At 35.3% G+C, this 24,096-nt stretch overlaps 1 protein-coding gene and 1 pseudogene across 5 annotated transcripts in view; both read left to right on the top strand.

Moving 5' to 3' along the window:
* The window catches only part of Pacrg (parkin coregulated), a 543,806-nt gene that overhangs the window by 163,032 nt on the left and 356,678 nt on the right, over positions 1 to 24,096 (top strand). The gene's annotated exons all lie outside the window — the stretch shown is intronic.
* Positions 17,478 to 18,421, top strand: LOC104849458 (annotated as a pseudogene).

Raw genomic sequence — 24,096 nt, 5'->3', positions numbered from 1 at the left:
TTTTTTTTTTTTTTTTTTTTTTTGTACCAGGGATTGAACTCAGGTCCTTGCGCTTGCAAGGCAGGCCACGGAACCGCTGCGCTAAATCCCGGCCCCTCCTATCCTCTTCTTTCATGATCATGCTCAGTTGCCTTCACTGCCTCATCACCACTAATCATACTGCAGTGACCCTTCTGATATGTGTCACTTCATGAAACTGGGGGTTTCCTAAGGTGTAGCCTCAGGTACAGAACTGATGGCTGCAGCGTGCATGCATATACTTAATTTGACTAATTTTTTTTCCCTTTAGCAAGAGGCATACATGTGTTGCTGTCTCTATATCCTTGCCAAAATATAGCAGCTTTGTAACTTGTGCAAATCTATTAACTATAAATAAAAATGCAATGATGCTTTCACCTGATCTTAGCCAAAAGGCTGAGAAGCAATGACTGTGATCCTTTCATATAAATGTTAAGTAACTCTATTATATTAAAATACAAAAAAACTAGATAGAGAGGCACGACTGTGATTCAGATCTCAAAGGAAATTTCAACTTCATTTAAAATTTTATGTATATAAAACTTTTGGAGCGGTATGGAAAATATCATCATTTACATTTATTGTTCTTATATAAGCATCTATACTAGTGTTCAACTTTGCTATTTTTCCTGCTTCACTAAAGTATGAACCACACTAAAGAATACAAGTTGATAAATGCTGACCCATGTGTACACTCATGAAATCATCTCTACAGTTATGATAATGAACATTCCTTCACCTCTAAAACTTCTTTGTTGCCAGGAAAACATTGGCTTAGGTTTCTGGCACTATGGATTAGTTTTAAAATTTTTTTCAGAGTGTAATTCCGCAGCATGTACGCTGTGTCGGGGAGGTGGCTTCTTTTAATAAGCATGTAACTTTGATATTCAGGCTCATTGTTGCATACATCAGTACTGTTTTCGTTTTTATTGCTAAGTCATATTTTACTATATATATCATACTTTATTCACCTTCTCTTCTTCAAATATATCCTTGAACTGTTTTCAGTCTCATTGCTCTTGCAATCAAATTGATATACAAGTCTGCTTAATACATATTTTCATTTCTCTTAAGGAAGTGCTTGGGGGTATAATTGGTTAGGTCATATTTTTCTGTGTGGTCTATGTTTACCTTTTTAAGAAATTTCCAAGTAAATTTCCATTTGACATTCTCACAAGTAGTGTATGAGAGTTCTAGCTAATTTACATCCCCACCAAACCCTTGATATGGCTGTTCCTTTTAAATTTAATCAGTCTGATGAAAATATAGTGATTAGACATTTCCCTGATTACTAATGATGTGAACATTTTTCTGTGGATGCCTTTATGTGTTTAATATCTTCCTTTGTAAAGCGCCTGCTCAAATATCTTACCCATTTTTAGATTGTCTTATGATTAATTGTAAATATTTTATACATATTTTATAAATGTGCTTTATCTAAATATTTTACTTCAGCCTGTGGGCAGCATTTCATTTTCTTATTAAAGATTTCTATTTTGAAAAGCAAAAATATTTAATTCTGATAAAATCCAATTTATCACTTTATGTTTTGGCTTTTGGTACTTGTCTAGTAAAATTTTGCCTGCCCCAGAATCTCCTATTTTTTTTATAAATGTTCATGTTTTTATATTGTATATTTAGTCCTATAATCCTATAACTAATGATTAATTTTTGTGTAAATGGTATGAGGTATGAGTTTATGTCTACTTTTTCAAAATATTAAGTTGATCCAGTGTCATTTGTGAAAATGTTATCTTTTCCCTATTGGCTTGGTGTTTTTCTCCAAAAAACAACTGACCAGCCCTTCAAAAGAAAAAAAGGGGGGAGAAGAAAGCCAAAAACAAAACCCAAAACAAGGAAAAATTTCAATTGACTTTTATGTATATGGATCTGTTTCTGGGTTCTCTAGTTTCACCTATTTATTTGAGTTTGTCTATTTTTATCAATTTCAAACTACAGCTTTAAAATCATTCTTAAAATCTTCAGGTATTTGTAGTTTTGTTGTTTGGCTTTCCTAAATTCTCTGCATTTCCTATAAATTGTAGAAGTCATATTGCTAATTTTTACAAAACAGAAACAGAAAAACCCATTGGACTTGTGTTTAGAATTGCAGTCACTCTACCAATCCCCTCCCTCCCCACCTGTAGAGGAAGTTACCTTTTGCAGTCCATGAATATGACATACCTTTTCAATCATTCAAGTTTTTGTTTTTTTACTTTCTGTCAGCAATGTTTTGTCATTTTCAGTGCAGAAGTCATGAATATCTTATTAAATTTGTTCCTATTTTATAACTGTCTTTAATGAAATAGAACTTAGTTATTTTGCAGTATTTTGTAGCTAGTATATAAAAATATAATTTTATATCAACCTTGAGGCCTACTACATTTCTTATTTCGAGTAGTGGTTCTGCAGGTTTTGTGAAATATTTTCATGGAAATAACTAGATATACAGAAATAGCAACAACTTTCTTCATCTATATCTTGTTTTTATTTTACTTGACTCCCCTTAAAAGTTGGACAAGAGTCATGAAAGTAAGAAACTTCCCCTTGTTCAAGTAATTCAGTCTTTCACCATGAAGTATGACACTGGCTATGAATTTTTCATAGATGCCCATTATCTATTTGAGGAATTTATTGCTATTACTAATGTGCTGAGTCTTTATTATTATTATGGGTGAGTGTTGATATTGGCTAATTCTTTTCCTGCATATTTTGAAATGATTTTTTAAAAATATGCCAAGAATAGGCAAACTTATTCTTAAATATCAGAGAGTAAATGTAAGGCTTTGCAGTTCAAGAGGCAGATTTGGGAATGTTATGTAAGTTTTTATTATAAAACTATTGAAAATTGAGCCATTCAAAATGCAAACCCATTCTTGGATTGTAGGCATTAAAAAGAGGAAACAAAAGCGAAGACTAGCTTTATTTTCTCTCTGGACTACTATTTACCAATCAGTTTTTTACTGTTCATTTATAACATGATTGTTAATATTACTGGATTTGCACCTATTATTTTATTATTTTCTCTTTGTGCCACCTGTTTTTGGTATTATGTTCCTCTCTTTGTCTCCCTTTCCTGCCACTTTTAAGATTATTTGAATATCTTGGTGTTTAATGTATCTCTTAGCTACCTGACATTTCTTCATATTATTTCTGAAGTTGCTTTATGGATCACAGCATACATACCTGACCTTTCACTGCTTGAGGAAATGTTGCATCATTTGATGTCTAACATAGAAACCTTAGGGGTCCCTTTATCTCCCTTCCCACCTTTACATTAAAATTGTGATTGAGTTATATGTGTCATGAAAATTTCACAAGACAGTGACATAATTTTAGTGCAAATTAGCTAATATGTAAAAGCCAAGATTAAATAGATGGTCTTTATATTTATACAGATATATTTCATCTCTAATGCTTTTGTTTTGTCCTAAGATTCTGGCTTCCTCTTGTGTCATTTCTCTTTAATTTAAATGGTTTCCTTCAGCAATTTTGGCATAGCAGGTATACTGACTCTTATGGCTTATAGCCAGTGTCCCCGCCGCAAAGCCTCATGAGCTTATAGATGGGGTTTTGGGGAGTGAGTGGATCATGGGTATGTGATACTGGATTAGTCAACTGTTTGGTTTGGTATGGTTCTAGATGTGGATGATGGACTTTCTGAAGACAGTAGACTTACCTTGGGTATGGGTGGCAACAATAGATTTGGAACCTGGATGGAATAAAAAGAAAAAGAAAAAAGAAAAAAGCTACACTGCTTCCTGCCTGCCTTTCCATAGACTGTTTCTCCTGTTGTACCATTCTGCCATGGACCAAAACTTTTACAGGACTGTGAGCTAATATAAAACTTTCCTCCTTTAACATGTAGTGGTCAATATTTTGTCCCAACAATGAGAAACTAAGACACTGGCAATGAGTTTTCTTAGATTTTTTTAACTCACCTATAAATATTCTCACTTATCCTTCATTCTGGAAAGACATTTTCACTGGATAGGGAATTCTGAGTTGACAGTTCTTTTTTCTGAGCATCATAAAAATACCATTTTAATGTATTCTGGCCTCCATATGTTCTGATAGGAAATTTATAGACATTGAAATAATTTTAATATATCATTTTCTCCTAGATTTTTTTTCTTTATCCTTGATTTTCAGCAGTTGGATTATGATGTGTCCAGGCATGGCTTCTTTGAGGTTATTATGTTTATGCTATGTTGAAGTTCTAAAATCTATGATTTCCGCCAAATTTGATAAGTTTTTGTCTATTTTTTTCTTCAGATGTATTTTCTCTTTTAATCTCTTTTTCCTGTCCTTTTGGAACACAAAACCATACGTTCTTATGTCATCCAATTGTTTTGTTACATTTGCTTTGTTTCCCTTCACTTGATTTCCTTATTAGAGTCTCCAGTTTTACAGAGGCCACATTCTATGTATTCTGTTAAAGACAGCAAATAGTTTCATTATATTTTCTCTTATACCACAGAAGTATGTATGTATGTATTTATGTATTTAGTTAGTTTTATTAGACAAGATCTCATAAAGTAGTTTGGGCTGGCCTTGAAGTCACTATATAGCTCAGGCTGGCCTAAAACTCACAGCAGTCCTCCTCCCTCAGTCTCCCAAATGCTGGAATTACAGTCATGTACAACCATGCCTGGCCCCCAACAAATTTTATCAATATATACTTTCTCTTAGTCTACTCCAGATGCTACTTTCTCGCTTTTGTCATTGTTTCACATAGGCTCCAGCTGTGTATTTAATTATTACTTATCCTCAGACACAGTAAAGTCTCCCACAAGTTGATCAAGGCACACAATGGGTTAGTGGATCTGGCCCCATTCTCCATGCGCAGGGGTAGTGACCACATCCCTTTCTCATGTCACCAGTTTCTAATGTGTCCTGTTTCTCTTACCCATACTTCTTTGTCTACTAATGTTCAGAGAAGTTATAATTCTTAGATTTCATTGCTTTTGTCTTTCCCTACAATATTTTAATTTTTGAGACTGTGCTTTCTGAGATGTATTATTTCTGGTATCACATTGCCTGGATTTAAAACCGGCCGCTAATTCACATAAGGTTGTTTTGAGAAACTCTGTCTCATTTTCCTCTTTGGTGAAATTGGCACAGTAGTGATTTCATCTATCTAGCTAGGTCATATGAAGAAATCTTGAAATGATTCGCATAAACCTGTCTCCCAGCACACTGCACTGCACAGTGCCTGCAACTGCAATTATTGTGGACTGCAGGATGGCTATTCCTGAATCCGTGTGGCCACCACTAATCGTTTCTACTTCTGCTTGGGATATTGGGAGATCTACAGTGTTAACAAGTAGTCTTGCTTCCTAGTTAAAGAAAATAATAGCTTTTTCAAGGAGAAGAGCTCCCAGGAATAAGTAGGGTCAGCATTCAGGAATAAATAAGACCAACATTTGAGTCATGAGACAGTTGTCTTAGGTCCATTTTAGAGAAAAATTAGAAGAGGTGGATTTTGGTTCAGATGTGCAGATAAAATTTTTAATGGGAATGCATACCTGCTGCCAAAGGCTTAAATTAAAAATTTATATCTATCGCCTTTATCTATCTTTGCTCTGTTGTTTTAAAATTTAAGGCGAAGAAATACTCTTTTGTGATGAAGTGGTGCCTGATTATACAATCAAAAATAAAATCCACTGAGATCTTTGAAACAGTGTCCAAGTTAACATTTTTGAGCCCCAGCCTTCCTGCTCTAATCTGTTTAATCTCTCTCCCTAAGCATTGTGTTTTGGACAAAAGTGTTTGGAGGGAGTGACATTTTCTGAAAAATCTGGAATAAAAGGAAATACATTTATATGTTTGCAAGGTGCAAACGGCATGCTCATCTGATCTAGTTAAAATTATCCAAAAATAACCTCTTAAAGCACAGAAAAATTATTACTTTACCTTGACATTTTGTTAGTAGACTATACATATAGCACTTTTTAGATTAATACATTGTTTAAAGTGATAATGTCCAATACATTAGAAATCAATCTTCTCCTCATTGAGGAAGGAAGCTAATTGTCAGAGGTTTTATCTAATAATCTTCCTGGGTTAAATTTATTTAAAATGTGTTCTATTAGGAAATTTAGTGACATTTTAGTTTTAGTAACCATTAACGAATACTAAATTATAATGTAACACCTCTGAAAGTATAATGTGACACATCCATATGAATACCAAATGAACTCACAGTTACCTATACTATAATAATGAATATCAAGCCAATTTATGATGGTGCACTTAAAGTACTTCTGAAATTTTATCTTCTCATCAATTTTAAGGATGCAATACGAATATACCTTATTAGAACACTCACTGGCACTATGCTCTGCTGTGCCAGCCTGCAGTACTATATCCTGTGATTTCAGGTACCAGCACAATAATCTGGAAAGCTGAAAAATGCAGTGACACTATGGTTAGGAGAAACATAAATGTGTGCTTGTTTGTAGGTAAGACAAAGAGATAGAATAAATTAACTATTATGTTTCAAAAAGGTTGCAACTTATAAGTATTGATTCAATATTAAACAACTAAAAAATATAATTAAAGTGTCCAGGAGATTAACTTGTAATATGCAACCCTAAAGCAGACTGGCTATGTACTTAATAAGTCAATGATTCTATTTTCATTTAAATGTAAATGTATTTTTCTAGAATCCCCCCATTATGAAAGTATAATTTTGTTGGGTTCTTATATAATATTCATATGTATTATTGACTTCTATGAAATAATATTGTAGAAATTCGAGGTATAATTCTGACATCTCAAAATGAGTAAGTCAGTGGAAGTTAATAGGACAAATAACCAGATCATCGTGGTCTAGAGAGGATCTAGCCCAATAGACATTTCAAATAAGAAGAAAATTGGTTGTAAACTTAGCTAAAAATATAATATTTGAGACAAACCTATTGAAACAATATTTTAGATAAAAAATGTAAGGTGAAAAAGTTCGTGGAGACACCAAAGACCTCTATATTTTGGGGGTTTCTAAAGTTCATGTCTATGATTTATGGGAAATAAACACAAAGAGAAAGTGTGTGACCCCTGATGTCCCAATCCTAAAATGACCAGATAAGAAGCCTGATGTTGATTTTCGAAGTGCCAAACAAAGGTAGTATGTCAGTGCCCAAGAAAGAGAAATTGGCCAAAGCTTTTGGGTCATGAATGACCTGAGCCATGCTCTACAAAATGTTTCCTGTATCACCATGAGAAATGGGTTAGATCAAAAATACAAGCCACTGGAGTTCCAAGCTAGGGGCCAATGCAGTTGTTAGAGGCAGTGACAACCAATGATGGCAATATCTAATATATCCAAATGGATATATTAGACAGGGGATCTGTGCTATTTTCAAGTATACATTTTAAATGAATCTTTCCCAACACAATGTTATAGTTGACTGGATCAATGTTAATTGAATGAAAGTATTGCATTGAATTTTACTAAACTAGGTTTTTATACAAAAATGTGCCCTCATGTATATGTATTATTCTAGTGTATGTGACTCATTAAAATTCATTAAACATTTCAAGTTTAAAATACGTTATACAATATGCCACAAATGGCTATATAAATCAATGTTTTACACATCTATAAGCTATAAATATATAGCTGTTTCGTGAAAAATCTGAATGTCTGCCTGTTATAGAGTGCTGATCTTGGCCATGCCGAAAGTGCAAATTCCCTGACCGTATGTCAAGCTCACACCCCACAGACCCTTCCAGCCTTGTCTTCTGACACCCTTCCTTCTTCACTCTAGTCTCCTCACCCCCACCCCAAGTGTAGTCCTGGGAGCATTTAGAAACTTGCTCTTTACTGAATAAAGAGATAACGGAGGGAAGCAGGAAAATACGGAATGAGAGGAGAAAGAAGAAAGGAAAAGAAGCAGTTTGGGAAGGGAAGGAGAGAGGAAGACAGGAGCTCTCCCTCCATCTTACTAGCATTATGACCTCAGATAGGCTAGTAATGAAGCTGCTTGTGTCTGAAAAAAAAAAAAGCTACAAGATTGTTGTAAAAATTTAAAAACCAATGTACTATGGGATCTGGAGTCACAGTTGCAACTATTTAAGATAGTGTCCGGTCCTATCACATCATAATTTACTATCTATGTGCACCTCCTCCTGTCTGTTACTAGACTCTGACATTTATGGATGAATAAGTGGTAGAATCAGTAAAATTTTAGTTGTCTTTTATAACTATTTAAAATGTTTTAAAAACTGCTGACTGAGAGTGTAGCATGGAATAGAACAACCAAATGGCCACTGTATGATAATATTATCTTGGCCTTGTAAGTACAATTCTCTAACAGCAACTGTCTTTAGGTTACTCTCACATACTAATAAATAAGAGTTCTTTGTTGCTTTCAGTACACTACAACTATTATGGAAAAACTAATTTGGCTATCAAAATTTATATTTTCAGGCAATAGAACAGAAGGTAAAGTTCATTAGCCCACATTTAAATTACAGCTTGTTTTCCTGCTACATAATAGGGAGAACAAAAGCTATTATTTTTAAATTCTACAGAATGTGAAAATAAATGCTGTTCTTATTATATCTGCCTAAGGCTTTCATAAAAACACAGTTAATTTCCAAAACAATATATCTATTATATTTTATGTTTATGGGGATAATTTGAAACATATCTTTCTAATCAGGGACTTTTGAACTAAGCACTGGAACAAACTGCAATAATTAGCTGAACTACAAACTGAACTTGAATGTTAATGTGTTTTTATATAAACAAATGGTTGTTACAATGATTTTCTGAGAAACTTAAAATAATTTTTAAAAAATTTTTTACTTAAATCATTCAGCATTGTCTGTTGACCCAGAAGGGGCAAAGAATGGGGTAGGGAGGGGCTTCCTATAGTTTTGGCACAGTGTCTTTGACCTTCCCAAGGGGCACAAGTGGAGCCTAGAGGACACCAGGTGGAGCAAGGCCTGGAGGAAAGAATCCCTGTTACTTCCTCCACTATCAAGGTCAGTGTTAGAAAGGACCAGCTGGTGTTTTCCAAGGAAGCCTGAATATACCCCTACCTATCTTGCAGCAGCCTCTCTGACTTGTTTTCTCAGTTCTTCCACCTCTCTGACCCCTCAGGATATTTAGTTGTCATTTTTGAATATTTTTTTCTGGCACTAAAGATTGACACCAGGTTTCTTGTTCATCAGAATCACCCAGGGATATTTAAAACATAGAGGTACTGGACTCCTCCTCTAGTTATGCTGCCCCTTGGAATGGGGCGAGACCCGGACATTGGAATCTCTAAACAGCTCCCTATAAAAAGGAGGGAAATTCTGACATATGTATACCACAGATGAACCATGAGGACATTATATTAAGGGAAATAGGCAGTCACAAAAAGACAAGTGCAGTATACTATCCGGTGTCTTGAATAATAAAACTTAACAGACAGAAATTACAATGATAGTTGCCTTATGTTGAAGGCCAGACATGGGGAATGGGTATTATTGTTTAAGTGTGTGAAGTTTCAGTTTCACAAGATGAGAAAGCTCTAGAGATTGTTTGCACAATAATGGAAACCTGCTTAGCACTACTGAACTGCAGTCTTGAAAATGGTTACGTGAAAAGTTTTACATTATGCATTTTTTAACCACAATAAAAATATTTTTTAAAACCCCCTAAATTCCTTGAGTGATTCTATGGTTGAAAATCATTCCAACTGTAGACAAAATCGCTTTCTGTATTTTCTAATAAATAGAAGGAAGAGCTGAAACTTTCACTCTGTTAGATAAAAAGGGAATAAACACAATAGTACCATGAGAAAATAATTAGATGTGATTAATAGGAGAGTTTCTATCCCTGATCGAAAGAGTGTGTATTTAGGGTTTGATCGAAAGAGTGTGTATCTAGGGTTTGCAGTCTTGGGGATAGAACTCATGACCTTGCACTCATGAGGCAGGCACAACACCACTGACCCGGACTGAGCTATGTCATCTGCCCATATCTAGAGTTCTTAACCCCATTATTCCAGGTTTGAAATGCTGGCCACTTACTATGGTCCTCTTTTTGCCTTTGATTTCAATTTTCATTCCACTGTAGTCAGAGAATATACGTTGTTTGATTTGAGTTCTTTTCAATTTTTACTATTTTCCCCATACTGTAGTCTTTTATGGAAAAGATTCTAGATGAACAGCAAAATAATGTGTTCTGCTTTTTGATGGTAGAATTCCCCATCAATATCAGTTCAAGTCAGGTCATTAAGAATTATTTTCAGATAATCTATGTACTTAGTGATTACCCTATCTCCTTATTCTGTCAGTGATTGAAAAATAGCTAGGCATGATGGTCTATGCCTGTAGTTCCTGCTCTTTGGGAAGCTGATGCAAGAAGTTCTCGGATTTGAGTCCTCTTGCATAATTTAGCAAGACCCTGTCTAAAAACAAAAACTTAAAGAATGGCTGGGGTTGTAGCCCAGTTGAAGGTCTTGGCTTCAATCCCTGGTACCAGAAAAAAAATAAGACTTTGGAGAAAAATGTTGAGATCAATGGCAATAATTGTGAATTGATCTATTCTTTTTTCGTAGTTCTAAAAGTTTCACTTCATGCGTTTTGAAGTTCTGTTATCAGGAGCATAACCATTTTGAATTATTATGCTTTCTACTTGGATTAATACCTTTGTTGTTAGAAAATAACACTTTATCAGTAGTAGAATTATAGGCTATTAAATGAACTTTTTCAATATGAATATATACACTCTAAATCTTTTTAAAGTTATTATTTTGTGCATGATTTTCCATCCTCTTACTTTTAACTGTTTTTATATATAAAGTGGGTTTATTATTGGAAGGACATACATAATTAAATTCTTGCTGTTTTATCCATTCTGACAATTTTGGATTTTGGCCTTTTAATTGTGATATCTTGTTTATTCATATTTAGTGCCATGACTGGTATGAGTTTGAATACATCATCTCATTGTTTTCTATTTTTCGTTCTCTTTTTCCTTTCTTTCTTCTCTTTTTTATCCTGCATTCTTTTAGATTGGTTATTTTATGACTTTTTAATCATTTTGTTGGCTTATTATCCATAACGTTTTATTGTACTGCTTTAGTTATTGTTGTAAGGTTTACTGTATACATATTTAACTTATAGTCTTATACAAATCATGATTACACAAATTGTGTATACTGTAAGAACATGTATAGTTTCTATGCTAACTCTATTTCTGTGTCTATTATGAATCCCATAATACATTGTTACTATTTTTACTCAGAATTCATTATTTTAAAGTAAATTTTTTAAAAAAGAAATAGCTTTGAAAGTATATACCCAAATTTGGACTGAAAGTCTGGCTCAGTGGCAGAGCTCTGGCTCAGCACACATGAAGTTCAGGATTTGAACCCTGCACAGAAAAAAAAAATGCCAAAGTATTTTTTCGTGTCCTTATTCTTTTGGATAAGTGCAGATATGACTTATATGATTTTTATGCAATTTCTTGCTACCCAAAGGAATTCCTATAACATTTCCTGTAACTCAAGTCTGTTTAGAGGAACCCATTCAAGTTTTCTATTTTTTTACACTTTTCATTTTACTTCTGTTTTTGAGAGATATTTTGATGGGCACAGAATTCTGGGCTGACGGCATCCTCAACACTTTATTTATATTTTTTTATTTGTTTATTTATTTATTTATTTATTTGGTTTTTTGAGACAGGGTCTCACAATGTAGTTGAGACTGACCTGGAACTCACTATGTAGCCCAGGCTGGTCTCGAACTCACAGCGATCCTCCTGCCTCAGCCTCCCGCCTCGACACTTTTATTGTGCTTGGGAAAATTGGGTCAATTTCTTTGAAATATTTTCTTGTACTTTCCCCTTTTTCCTCTTTTCAGAAGATCTAATTTCATATGAGTCAAGTTGCTGTAATTTGTCCTACAGCTCACAATCTCCTCATAAATTTTCATTTCTTTCAGAAGTGTCCTGTTACTGTTATCTTCAAGTTTCCTAATTGTTTCTTCTTTGATAGTTGTTAGTTTTATCCAGTGGACTTCTCACCATATTACCAGTGCCTCTTATATCACTAGTACTTGTTGACATGCTCAGTCTTTCTTCTGTGTTCTTGAATGGATGGGACATAGTATTGTGACTCTATTAATGTCCTTGTGCCTTAATTCTATTATGTGTGTCACTGTTGAGTCAGTTCAGATAGACTGATTTTTCTTCTCATTATAATTTACATTTTCCAGATTTTAAATACATGGCATTTTTTATAGATGTTAAATATGAATTTTGCAGGTTTGGTGCCAGATACTTTGGGGTGTCTATAAATATTCTCTAGCATCATTTTGGGTAGATGTTAAATCCCTGGAAGCAGTTTGATATTTCCAAAGCTCTCTTTGGACAATCTTTGCTTAGGACAACCTGACAGTGTTAAGTTTAGGGTGAATTTTTCTTCACAGAAAAGGCAATACCCACTAGAGCCCTGTACCCAATATTCCATGAATTGTGAAGTTTGCATTTTGTCTGGTGAGAACATGATCTAGTTTCCTCTGCTGCTTTTGGGTAGCTCATTCTCAGCCTCAAATAGTTCCTTCTGTGCATACAGCGAATGTTCAGCCAAACTGTCCCATCTCCAGAGTGCACTCAGTCTCCTGTCAGAGAAAATCTCTTCCCGTTTCTCTTTGTCTTCTGGGCTCTGGTCACCTCAACCTCCCAGGACACATAGTTTCATGTTTCTAACTCAGCCAGCTTGAGTAGGCTCTCCTGTTCTGCACCAAGCAGGAATATCCTGTCCTGGGAAGTCTAATGCTTGTTATCTGATAACTATTCTTTCCATTATTTTACGATGCTTTTTAGTGTCTTCAGGAGAAAAAATAAATCTAGTCCTCTTGGCTGGATGCAGGAGCTGAACTAGTCTGGAGGTAATGAGGAAGATAAAGAAATCCAAAATTTTCTCTGTGTTGTCTGTAATTTTTGTAACAACAGCAACAAAAAGAATTCAGATTTTCTACAAGTTCGTGAATAGACAAAAAGCATACCATGAGGGGAACTTTAAATTATGTAGTATGATATTCCTGTGAGGAGAAGACATTTAAAGATTCCTGAAACATTGAGGATTTTATCAAATGATTCTTCAAATGTTATTTTAGCCAGGAAATAAGTGGTTTTCTTGAACTGGCTTTCACATTTTATTTAAAAATGTCACTGTCATAGTCCAGTAAATTCTTAAATTTCTATAGTTGTGTTTTCTAGGTATTAAAATAAGATATTATCATCTGAGAGATTAATAATAAATTATTAATAGTTAGAAGAACTATGACCGTGAAGAGTATCAGTGTCAAAGTACAATAACAACTTTCAAACCTCCAAATTTCTTCAAAGAAAAAACTTTTGAGAATTTATCTATTATATGAAATGGAAGAGTATGATATTGACATTTATTATCATGTGTTGGATAACATGTCATAAAATTTAAACTTAAAATTCACAGATTGTGTAAACAAAATGAAACTGCACACAATTACACGTTTTCAGAATAAACCATCATTAATGGCCACTATGAAGAAGAATTCCATAGATTTTCATAAGTAGAATATTAGATTTTGATTTACAAGTATATTAAGTAAATTTTGCTACTCAAATAACATGATTTTATTATAATACTCTTTATGTATCAAAGCTATTAATGTAGTGTTGCTTTGACTTGCCTGGTTCCATTAAATAAGCATCGCTTTACACCCTATAAATCTACTCAGGATTGGAAGCGATGAGACATTCTGACATTGAATCCTACCAGGTAGATGATATTGTGAAACATTTTGCCGTGTCATTCAAGAGATTTGATGATGCCTAGCCGCCATATTGTCTCCATAAGAAATTAATGCTTTAGTTACAAAATTTGTTAAACATGATTTCCAAATATTACTTTTGTTGTTAATGGGATGCCCTATGAATTACCTCTTATTATATAAAAGTAAGCAAATTATCTAAAAAGTGTGCATCTGTGACATCCCTGAAAACTTAAGTCTTAGTTTTACTTACAGTGACTTACTCACTTTCACAGTTCAACTATAGTATGTGTTCCTAGAATTTGTAATAAAAGATTAATCTGTAAGACTGGATTAAATGTACAAGAAGAGAAAAATTCAAGATCAGTTTTCAAATTTCCAACTTAAATAACTGAGTGAATGGTATAAGAGGAACAAATGAATAAAGATAGTTTTGTGGTGAGAATGAGAAAGATATGTGTTGAATTTGGAATATACTGAGTTTGAAAGTGCTAACCAGAGTAGCAAAGAAATATATTGATTTGAATCTCAAGAAAGATCTGAGCTGTTGTTATTTGTCAGAATAGATAGTACAGTATGGGTGCAGAGGAGAATATTCAGGTAGGCTAGGAAGAATAGCAGTGTCCAGTAGAAATAGAAGGTGAACAACATAAGCATATTAGTCAGCTTTCAGGTACTGGGACAAACTACCTGACACTTGCAACATGACAGAGAAGTTTATTTGGCTCATGGTTTCAGAAAGTTCAGTCCATGTTAAGCCAGCTCGAAGAAGGAACATCATGACAGCGGGTGTGGCCGAGCAAAGTAATTTAGTTTGTGGAGACAAAGAAGCAGAGCAGGGGGATGGTGCCACAGTAGGAAAGCTCCAGGGACCAGAAATTGACTCTGGTGTCATGCTTTCATTACCCAACAAGACACCCCAGAAGTGTATTTTACTAATCCTGTTGGTGGCTCCCAAGCCAGCCACATTTACAGTTAAGCTGTCACAAGAAATAATGTTACTGGGTTTTTTAAATTTAAAAACAATTTTTATTAGCACACATTTGTCATACATACTGATCACATTCATCATAGGGCATTTGTATCTGTATTATAGTGTATCTTAATTCTTCTTTTTTATCCCATTCCCCTTCCCTCTCTTCAATCCTTCCCTTCTCCATTTACAAAACTGTTGTTACTTCTCTCATTGCTGAGACTTAACACCCAACAACCACAACTTAACAGAGGAAATACTTATTTATATATTTATATTATAAATATATTTATTATGTAGCTCACAGTTCATAGAGGTTTCAGTCCATAATCAGTGGGCTCCAGGGCAAGGTAGCACAGCAGAGGGGCAATAATAGTTCCTGGTGAACAGAAGGAAGAAAAGCAACAAAGGACTTTAACAATGCCTTTCTGCCCCTTCTATCTTATGCAGACTGCATAGAGTGGGTACCACTAACACTTTTAACCCTAGTGCCCTTGAGCATTGGACCATGAATCAGTTCCAGCATCACACACTCTAGATCTGGCCACCACCTCTGAAAAAGCCTCACCTATGACTGCATGAGGCTTTGGAGGAATATCTAGCCACAAACCATATACTTTATTTCCATTCTCTTCTTTTCCCCTCCTTCCCTTTCTCCTTCCTCATGCCCTTTCCTAGTTGAATATGTTCTTCCTACTTCCCCATTTCCTCTATTCTGCTCTTTATTTACCATTTGTGTTTCTCACACAAGAGAAACAATGCAACTTTAAACTTGTGCGTCAGACTTATTTCACTTAAGATTATGGTCTCGAGGTGCATCCATTTTCCTACAAATGACTCTGATGCTTCTAATATCTGCATTTTAAAAAGTAAAATAAAATTGTAAAAATTGGTTTTAATGAAATCATCCTATATTCAAAATGCCATATCAACAGTTGAGACAGTAGCCACAGCCCATGTAGTTCCTAGACAATTCAGAGATAGTATGAGAAAAGAAAGCTGGGAACAAACCTTGGGAAACCCAGAATTTGAAGAATGGAGAGATAGAAAGAACTCATATACGGAGGTTAAGAAAGGTGTTCCCAGATCTCAGCTTGTCAAGCGATGGATAGCAGCATCTTCACATCAACTTTACTTTTAGATAGGTGCCACATTTGAAGTCAAGTCTGAGATGTGATTTCATTCTATCATTGACCTAAATTCCCTGTTCCAAACCAGTTTTCATTATAAAAAAAATAAAATTTGTCCAAAAGTTCCAAATGAGTCAGAACCTTGGACCATGAGGCTTGCAGATATATTTACCAGCATATCTTAATCAAAGCAGTGCAAAGGATTAGTGTTCCTTTAACAATAATGTTGCACATTTAGTAGCATAGCCTGTTATTGCACCCAAATCTTGACTTAGAATCTAGAGAGTGGAAATTTGAGAATAGTATAAAGTAATATTCCCTTGCTTAGAGCTTTGCTGCTATTTACACTTAATCCTTATATGGGCTTGAAGCCAAATCTGGCAAAGATTCAAAAGTTCCTGAATGGAGAGAGAGTCAACTAAACCTTTTTCTCTTCTTTTGTTTTCTTACTTTTTCTGGTGGATATTTTCTTTTGTTTATTCCTTATCCTTTCACTCTTCTCTACTTTTTCTTCTTATCATTTTTAACACTTTTCCTCTTTTTTTTCTTTTCTCCTCATCATTCCTCTTTTTTCCCCACTCTTTAGTCTCTTTACTCTGACTCCATTTTCTAGCTCTTATATGTGATTTTTATATGTATATATGTAATTCTGCTCTATCACACCTTTCCTGTCTTGGATGGATAGTTTTCTTTAACATTTTTTAATGTAATAAGAAGTTAACATCTTTGATGATGGTAGATAGTTATTTTTACTTAGCTGATTCTAAAATGGACTGGAATTACATGCTTCTTTATCCATTATGTTATTGAACACTGTCTTTTGTGCTTGGCTTTTATTTTATTTCTATTTAAGCTATATTTTAAATGTAGAATTACATTTAAGTTGTTAATTTGCAAAATTTATTTGGTGCCTGCTGTCAGTCTTTTTCTTAAATTAAGAACCATGAGATAAATTAGTTCATACTGATAATTATATTTTCTAAAATTATTGAAGCAAATCAAAGCTAGAGAGTTAAAGTCTTTTTTCAAATGAAGCTGAACCAAACCCATAATTTAAATTTGTTGCTAATTCTAATTGCATATAAACACTTCTTAAAATCAACTTCTATACTTCCTCTGGGTCCTGGACCTAGAGCTATGGAGCACTACAGTGGAAAAGAAACACCAAGAGCAAAACTTTTAGTTGCCTCATTTTACAGATATTTATGCTAAATCTCAGAGAAGTTATCTGGGATGCTCAGTGTGGGACAAAATAGAAGTAAGGAAGGTTTAGAAAAAATCAGAACCCCAAATTTCTAAATCTCCACATTTGTTGTAGGCAAGGCAGGAATTTGGTACACTACACTCATTGGTTCTCTCATCCTTTATTCCAGTTGTCTTTATCTAGTTCACATTAATAGGCAGTTCTCTCTCCATCTCTCTCCCTCTCCCTAAACCTCCTTCTCTTTCCCTCCTTCCCTGCTCCCCCCTCCTTCTCTCTCTCTCCCTATTTGAATCCAAAACCTAAGCAAAGAGAGAATGAAGAGAGAAAGGCATCCTCAGGAAAGTGACATCATCTTTAAACCCTGTGTGGCAATACGTGATGTACCACTGTGATGCCCAGGAAAGACAGGATGATCTGGAAATCTAACTACTTTAAAATCATCCGACTTTTGGATGATTATCCAAAATGCTTCATTGTGGAAACAGACAATGTGGGCTCCAAACAAACACAGCAGATCTGCATGTCCCTCTGAGGGATGGCTGTGGTACTGATAAGCAGGAACACAATGATGGTGGAAGGCCATCTGAGAGCATGTGGAAAACAACCCAGCTCTGGAGAAACTGTTGCCCACATCTGGGGGAATGTAGGCTTTGTGTTCACCAAGGAAGACCTCACTGAGATCAAGAATATGCTGCTGACCAATAAGATGCCAGCTGCTGCCTGTGCTGGTGCCACTGCAGCAAATTAAGTCACCATGCCAGCCCAGAACACTAGTCTGGGACCTAAAAAAACCTCCTTCTTCCAGGTTCTGGGCATTACACTGAAATCTCCAGGGATACCATTGAAATCCTGAGTGATGCACAGCTGATTAAGACTGGAGACAAAGTGGGAGCCAGCGAAGCCACCCTCCTGAACATGTTGAACATCTCCCCATTCTGCTTTGGTCATTCAGCAGGTGTTCGACAATAGCAGCATCTACAACACTGAAGTGCTTGACATTACAGAGGAAGCTCTGCATTCTCACTTTCCAGAGGGAGTCTGCGATGTTGCCAGTGTGCATCTGCAGATTGCTTACGCAGCTCTTGCATCCATGCCCCATTCCATCATCAATGGGTACAAGCAGGTCCTGGCTTGTCTGTGGAGACTGATTACACCTCCCCACTTGCTGAAAAGATCAAGGCCTTCTTGGATGATCCATTTGCATCTATGGCTGCTGCCCCTGTCACTGCTGCCACCAGTGCTACTACTGCTGCTGCAGCTGCCCCAGCCAAGGCTGAAGCCAAGGAAGAGTTGGAAGAGTCTGATGAGGATATGGGATTTGATCTCTTTGACTGATCACCAAAAAGCAAACTACTCAGCCTGCCTTATGGGCAAAACAAGGAATAAAGTCATAATAAAAAAAAATGAAGAGGGAAAGAAAAGCAAAGAGAAAAAGAAGCAGATAGCATCAGAAAGGAATTTACTTTCCACAAAACATGAATAAAGCATCTGCAGTTCCACTCAGTTCTACAGTATACCTGGAATAAGGATCATCCTGCTCTCAGCTGGCCTCATTTCTCATTAGCTGTAGGGGCGAGTAACAGTGACTCTCCCTGCTGTTGATTTTTTTTTTCCTAGGTGGGTTCCTCTCTCTCTCTCTCTCTCTCTCTCTCTCCTTTCTTTCAAGAAATGAAAGTTCTGAAGGAAAGGAAGTCAATGACAATAATGATCATATGTCCCCTTGCCACACATCATGTAGAATACTTTAGTACACTCACAATCCAAGAAAAATAAGTTTTGATGAGGCTTTCTGAAACCATGACACAGAATATAATGAATATTTTCAAAACTCAGAATTTGTTTTTTAAATAAAATTACACAGACAAAGGTGCATTAGAATGTGATGAATGGGTTTCTCTTTCTGGCATGTGTGTGAAAATGGGGTAATCCAATCTAGATCTCTTCCTCTAGTGTCTCCATATCTGGTCTTTTGAGGTGAACCTCTCCTTTAGTGTTAAAGTACAGTAGCTCAAGCCCTTACCCAGTGGACTTTGAGAACTTTAGCATTTCTTTCCCTCCTCTCTCCCTCCAGGAACTCCACGGACTTCTATGAGATTATTTAATTTCTTCTGGCTCCCTTTCTGTGAGTTCCTGTTTTCGGTTGGATCTTCCTTTGTATCTTGCATCCTTCATGTAATGCCCACTTTCCTATGTGCCCACCCTAGTCTTTGTTCATCCCTGATGGACCACTGGCATAAAGTTCTAGGTATCATGTACTTTTACTGGGAGTTTGGGAAATGCAGGAGGAGTAGAGTACATCCTAGTAAATAAAAACACAGTAAAATGAACTATTAAGACACCAGTGGCTAAACATCCACCTGCATTTCACTGACATGAGCATTTTTTCATCTATTATATCTTCTGTACTTAGTTTCTTAGTCTCTTAAAGGATGCTGTGCATGCTTTCTAGGTCTTTCTCTAGACAAGTGGAGCTGAGAGTGTCGCCAGTTTCTCTAGGGAAATTTCACAGATACTGGGCTTACCCCTCTGTGGTTCCCTTTTCTCTAAGATCTAGAACCATACATCATCAATGCTGAGGCTAATTCCAGTATTGTTCCCCAACCACACGATATTGAGAAATTCCAAACCACTATTTCTTATCCAGCTTCCATGCTCTATGAAATGAAATGTAATATATGAAAAGGAGAGAAACGATTAGTGAATGAAGACACTTCCTTCTTCCTGGTATTTTGATCTTAGATGCCTGGGTTATTGTCTAATGACTTCAAACAACCTCTTTTCATATTTTGTGTCTATTTCATTTTTACTTGTTTGAAGTAGTACAGTTACTTTAGGATACTCTGGAGTACAAATCCTTTCATATCAAGAGTTCTTTCTCTTTGGTTCATGACTTGCTGCTTCCAAATAACCAAATAATGTTTTTGAGACCATGACTCCAACAACCCTATTTTGCCTTGTCAAGAAATTCCTGTACTATTGGCAAGAATGCAAGCTAGTACAACTACTGCAGAAATCAGCATGGAAACTCCCTAGAAAACTAAATAGATCCACCGATACCACTCCTGGGTATATTTCTGAAAGAATTAAAGTCAGTTCACTATAGTGATCCATACATACTCACATTTACAGTGGTACGATCCAAAATGGACAAACTATGGAAACACCCTAGATCCCCATTAGCAGATGAACGGATAAAGAAAATGTGGTATTTACACAGTGAATGTTATTCAGTCATAAAGAATAAAATTACATCACTCGGAGGATAGTGGATAGAACTAGAGACCATGATGTTAAGTGAAGTAAAATATTCAAAATGTCAAATTCTGCATTTTTTAAAATGTAAGAAACCATAATAAATAAGGAGATGGAATAAAGGAAAGATGACAGGAAATTAGAATGTAGACTATTGGTGTTGAAGGAGAGGATCTGAGAGAAGGGAAAGGAATAAAGGAGGGGTAATAAGATAGAAAAAGATTAATATATGTTAAATGCATGTGCCACTTTATTAATATGAACCTCACCATTCTGTATTACCAATATGCACAATAAAAGAAAGAAAAGAGGGAATGACAGAGAGCAAAGAAAATCTAATCTTTTGTTTCACTATATAAATCATATTAGTCTATCCAAATCCCTTTGCTCTTCGTAAAAAAATTGAAGTAAAAATATTAGAAATATCTGATTATTCCTGGATTCAATTGAAACTGATTTTTAAAGCTGTAAAGTGCATGTGGGAAAGATCCAACATATGTACCCAAAAAGTTCTTCCAATGTGGAAAGCAATGATAGTTAAAATGAAAGACCCAGCCAGATTAAGGTACACACTCATTGAAAATAAACTTGTTTTAGCACTTAAGGAAAACAAGAAAACAATAGAGCTTTTAATTAATACAAAAGAGGAATCAAACTGAAACTGCTGGAATATTTGTCTCTGCTTAGATGAAATGAAGGATTTTATCCTCTTCAAAGTGAAACTGAATCATTTATGTAACCTTGATGGTTGAGACTGTGTCCCTCCCTTTAAGTCAAGTATTTGTTTGTGTGTTAATTTATTTAAAGCCAATTCATCAGTTATAGGGTTGCAAACACTGCAGAGAAAACTACTCGGAGTTCCTTTCAACTGGCGGGTTGGGTTTTTTTGTTTTGTTTTTTGGTATCGGGATCAAACTTGGGTCCTTGTGCTTGCGAGGCAGGCGGTGGGACCACTGAGCTAAATCCCCAGCCCAGCTGGCGGTTTTTAAAAGCAAGTCTCTTTGGCCTCTTGCTGTTTATTCAGTCTTCCTGGTGAGGGCTGAGCTAGCATGAGAGGCGGGAAGCTTCCTCTGGCAGTTATACAGTGTTTCTTGCCTGAACCCATCAGCTTTGCTTTGAGCCTCCGAGAATTCTCCTCTACTTTCCAGCTTTTTGCTGATAAATCCTAAGAGAGAAATGCTCTGTGCCTTTCATGAGCATGCAAATGCAATCTGTCATTAAACAAAAGCATCAGTAGCTCCCACGCATCTGAACCTGAAAGGATAGGGGTGATCGTCAACTCCGCACTTCTGAGAGTCATTGCAGGTAGATTCATTTTCTAACAAATTAGCTCTTCTTTGTATATAGTAAGGCATTATTTATTTAGTCATTAACCTAGTCTCTTAATGTAAGTCAGTGCTAATGGAAAATATAACTTAAAATTTACACCTTACACTTTTGTCATATAGGTCATGAAATAGTTTGAGCCTATTCATATCAATTTTTAAATTTTTTTTTTGCCTTTCAGCAGCTCAGTGTTCAAACTTGGGAATCCCTTGTTGCTACACAGATTACCATATTTTCATAATATTACCTTTTCCTCTTTAATGTAAAGTATCCTAAAAGGTTCTTCCATCAGAAACGACTTTAACAAAACCTAAGGAATTGGGTGGTTCAATAGATAAATAGTACTGTTCCACTGGGAGTGAAATTCACGTCCAGCCTCAAGTCTAAATTAAATGAGCTTGATCGTATCTCTTCAGTCTCTTGTGAACAGCAGTCCAGAGTACTGAACTGTATGAATAATTCCACCGTTCGGCATGATTGATAGTCTTAGCTCGAGAGTGTCCCGGAATTGAACTAACAACCACACTAAATTGTATCGCATCTTTAAAGGAGATAGCCCTGTTTAGTGAGGGCTCAGTTACAGGAAAGGGCCATGTTATGCAGCATGCATCATCCTCAGCCCGGGTCTAGGCAGAGCATGGCTTCCAGTGATGCTCCTGGGTTCATCTTTGAATCAGGTTCTGCAGTTCAGATTGCACTGAATGATTTATTTTCTTTTCCCGGGCCACCTCCAGCTCTGACATTTTCTGTGTGATATTGTATCTACTGATACATATTTGAGTTTTTCTTGCAAAGAAATTTGTCTCTAGCAATGATAAGAGATGTCTGTATTTAAAATACATAAAAATATTCCCATTGCTGTAGACTGTGTGTGTTCTACGGCATCCACAAATTCCCTGTATTTACACACACACACACACACACACACACACACACACACACACACACGTATATACAGTTGGAATAGTTTGCCTCAGTTTTAAAGACCAGGAGTGTCATAACTGTACTGAAAATTTACTTTCTTTGTAACTTGTGTTTAGCCATATTCACTTACTTTTAGGCTCTGTAGTAACAGTAGTGAAGGAGGAGCTCTGAGAAAATATGCAAAAGACATAGCTTCAGCAATCGACTCTACTTAATGTTTTTTAAGCTTTCACTGAACAACACTTTTTGTGATTTGGGGGGCTTAATTCTATTCTTTAAATGGCACGGAAAGCTTCTTAGGATACACAGCATGTAAGTCAATTAGAAGAAAAATAATTTCAAACATAGTATTATAAAATAATGCTACTAAATAAAATGATCTTTTTTTTCCTGAAAGGCAACATAAACAAAACAATAAATTTTATCTAGTAAAAGTAGAAAATTTGAGAGGAATTGCTAATATTAGAATTTAAATTACCTTGAAATTATTCTCTGATTGACTGCCAGGTGTACCATATCAGATAATGGTGATTTTTCTTTGGAACTGTCTAGAACTGCAACAGTATTTGACAGACAGAAAGGCTCTCTCTCTTTCTCCCCCCTCAATTGTTCTACTGGCAAATACTAAATGTCAGTCATCCATGATTAAACAGGGAGAATGATAGCATATTATGTTCTTAAATGTAAATTTACTTTCTCACTAACTCTGTAGACTTTATATTGCATATTTAGGCTGTTGTTTGGTTTGGTCAATATACAAAGACAAAAAAGAAATGGAATATAGTATATGAATTTATGGATATGTCTTTTAAAATTCTATTGACAGTAAAGGTGAAGTATTATAGAATACCATATTTTAGTTTTTAAATTCTAGTATAGGAAAATTAGTGATAATCTTAGTACTTTTTTAGTTTTTATTTACTAATTGAGTAGCAAACAAAACAATACAAAAGAGTGTTTTCTCTGTGGATGTAAATATACTTATGTTAGGGTATAATCTAACAAGCTAGTCTGATTAAGTGTTTCACTTAGTACTGTGTATGTTGGGTACTGAGCAGCACAAAGCAAAAGTCTATTTTAATGCATTTTAAATTAATTTTTCTCTTAGAAAAGAGAATGATTATTTATTTGGTTACTTAGTTATCAAACTAGTGAAGCAGGTACTTGAATCCCTGATCTTCATGTTCAACATTAAACATGAGTAATGTGTATAAACTTATCTTTGATTCCCCTGTATATAGACTAAAAAACAGCTAGGAAATATATTGATTTTTTGATAATTCTAAATTTCTCCTATTTGCTATTGGTGAACTGGATATCTGTTTTTGTGTCTTGCTTAAGTGTTTTCTCATTTTTATTTTTATTGTTGGGTTGTCCTTCTTTAATTTCTGGGTATTACTTAAATCTTCCTAATATAGTTGCGTTTTAGCTTTTGAGTTTCTAATGACTCATAGACATTCTCGTTTTCATAATATCAGAGAAAACAACTCTTTAAATCAATCACCACT

The sequence above is a fragment of the Fukomys damarensis genome, unplaced genomic scaffold (assembly GCF_012274545.1).
Source record: "Fukomys damarensis isolate Sample0158 unplaced genomic scaffold, DMR_v1.0_HiC HiC_scaffold_14, whole genome shotgun sequence".
NCBI classification, from domain to species: domain Eukaryota; kingdom Metazoa; phylum Chordata; class Mammalia; order Rodentia; family Bathyergidae; genus Fukomys; species Fukomys damarensis.
The sequence above is the reverse complement of the archived record's forward strand: the minus strand, read 5'-3'. Positions and strand labels throughout refer to the sequence as shown.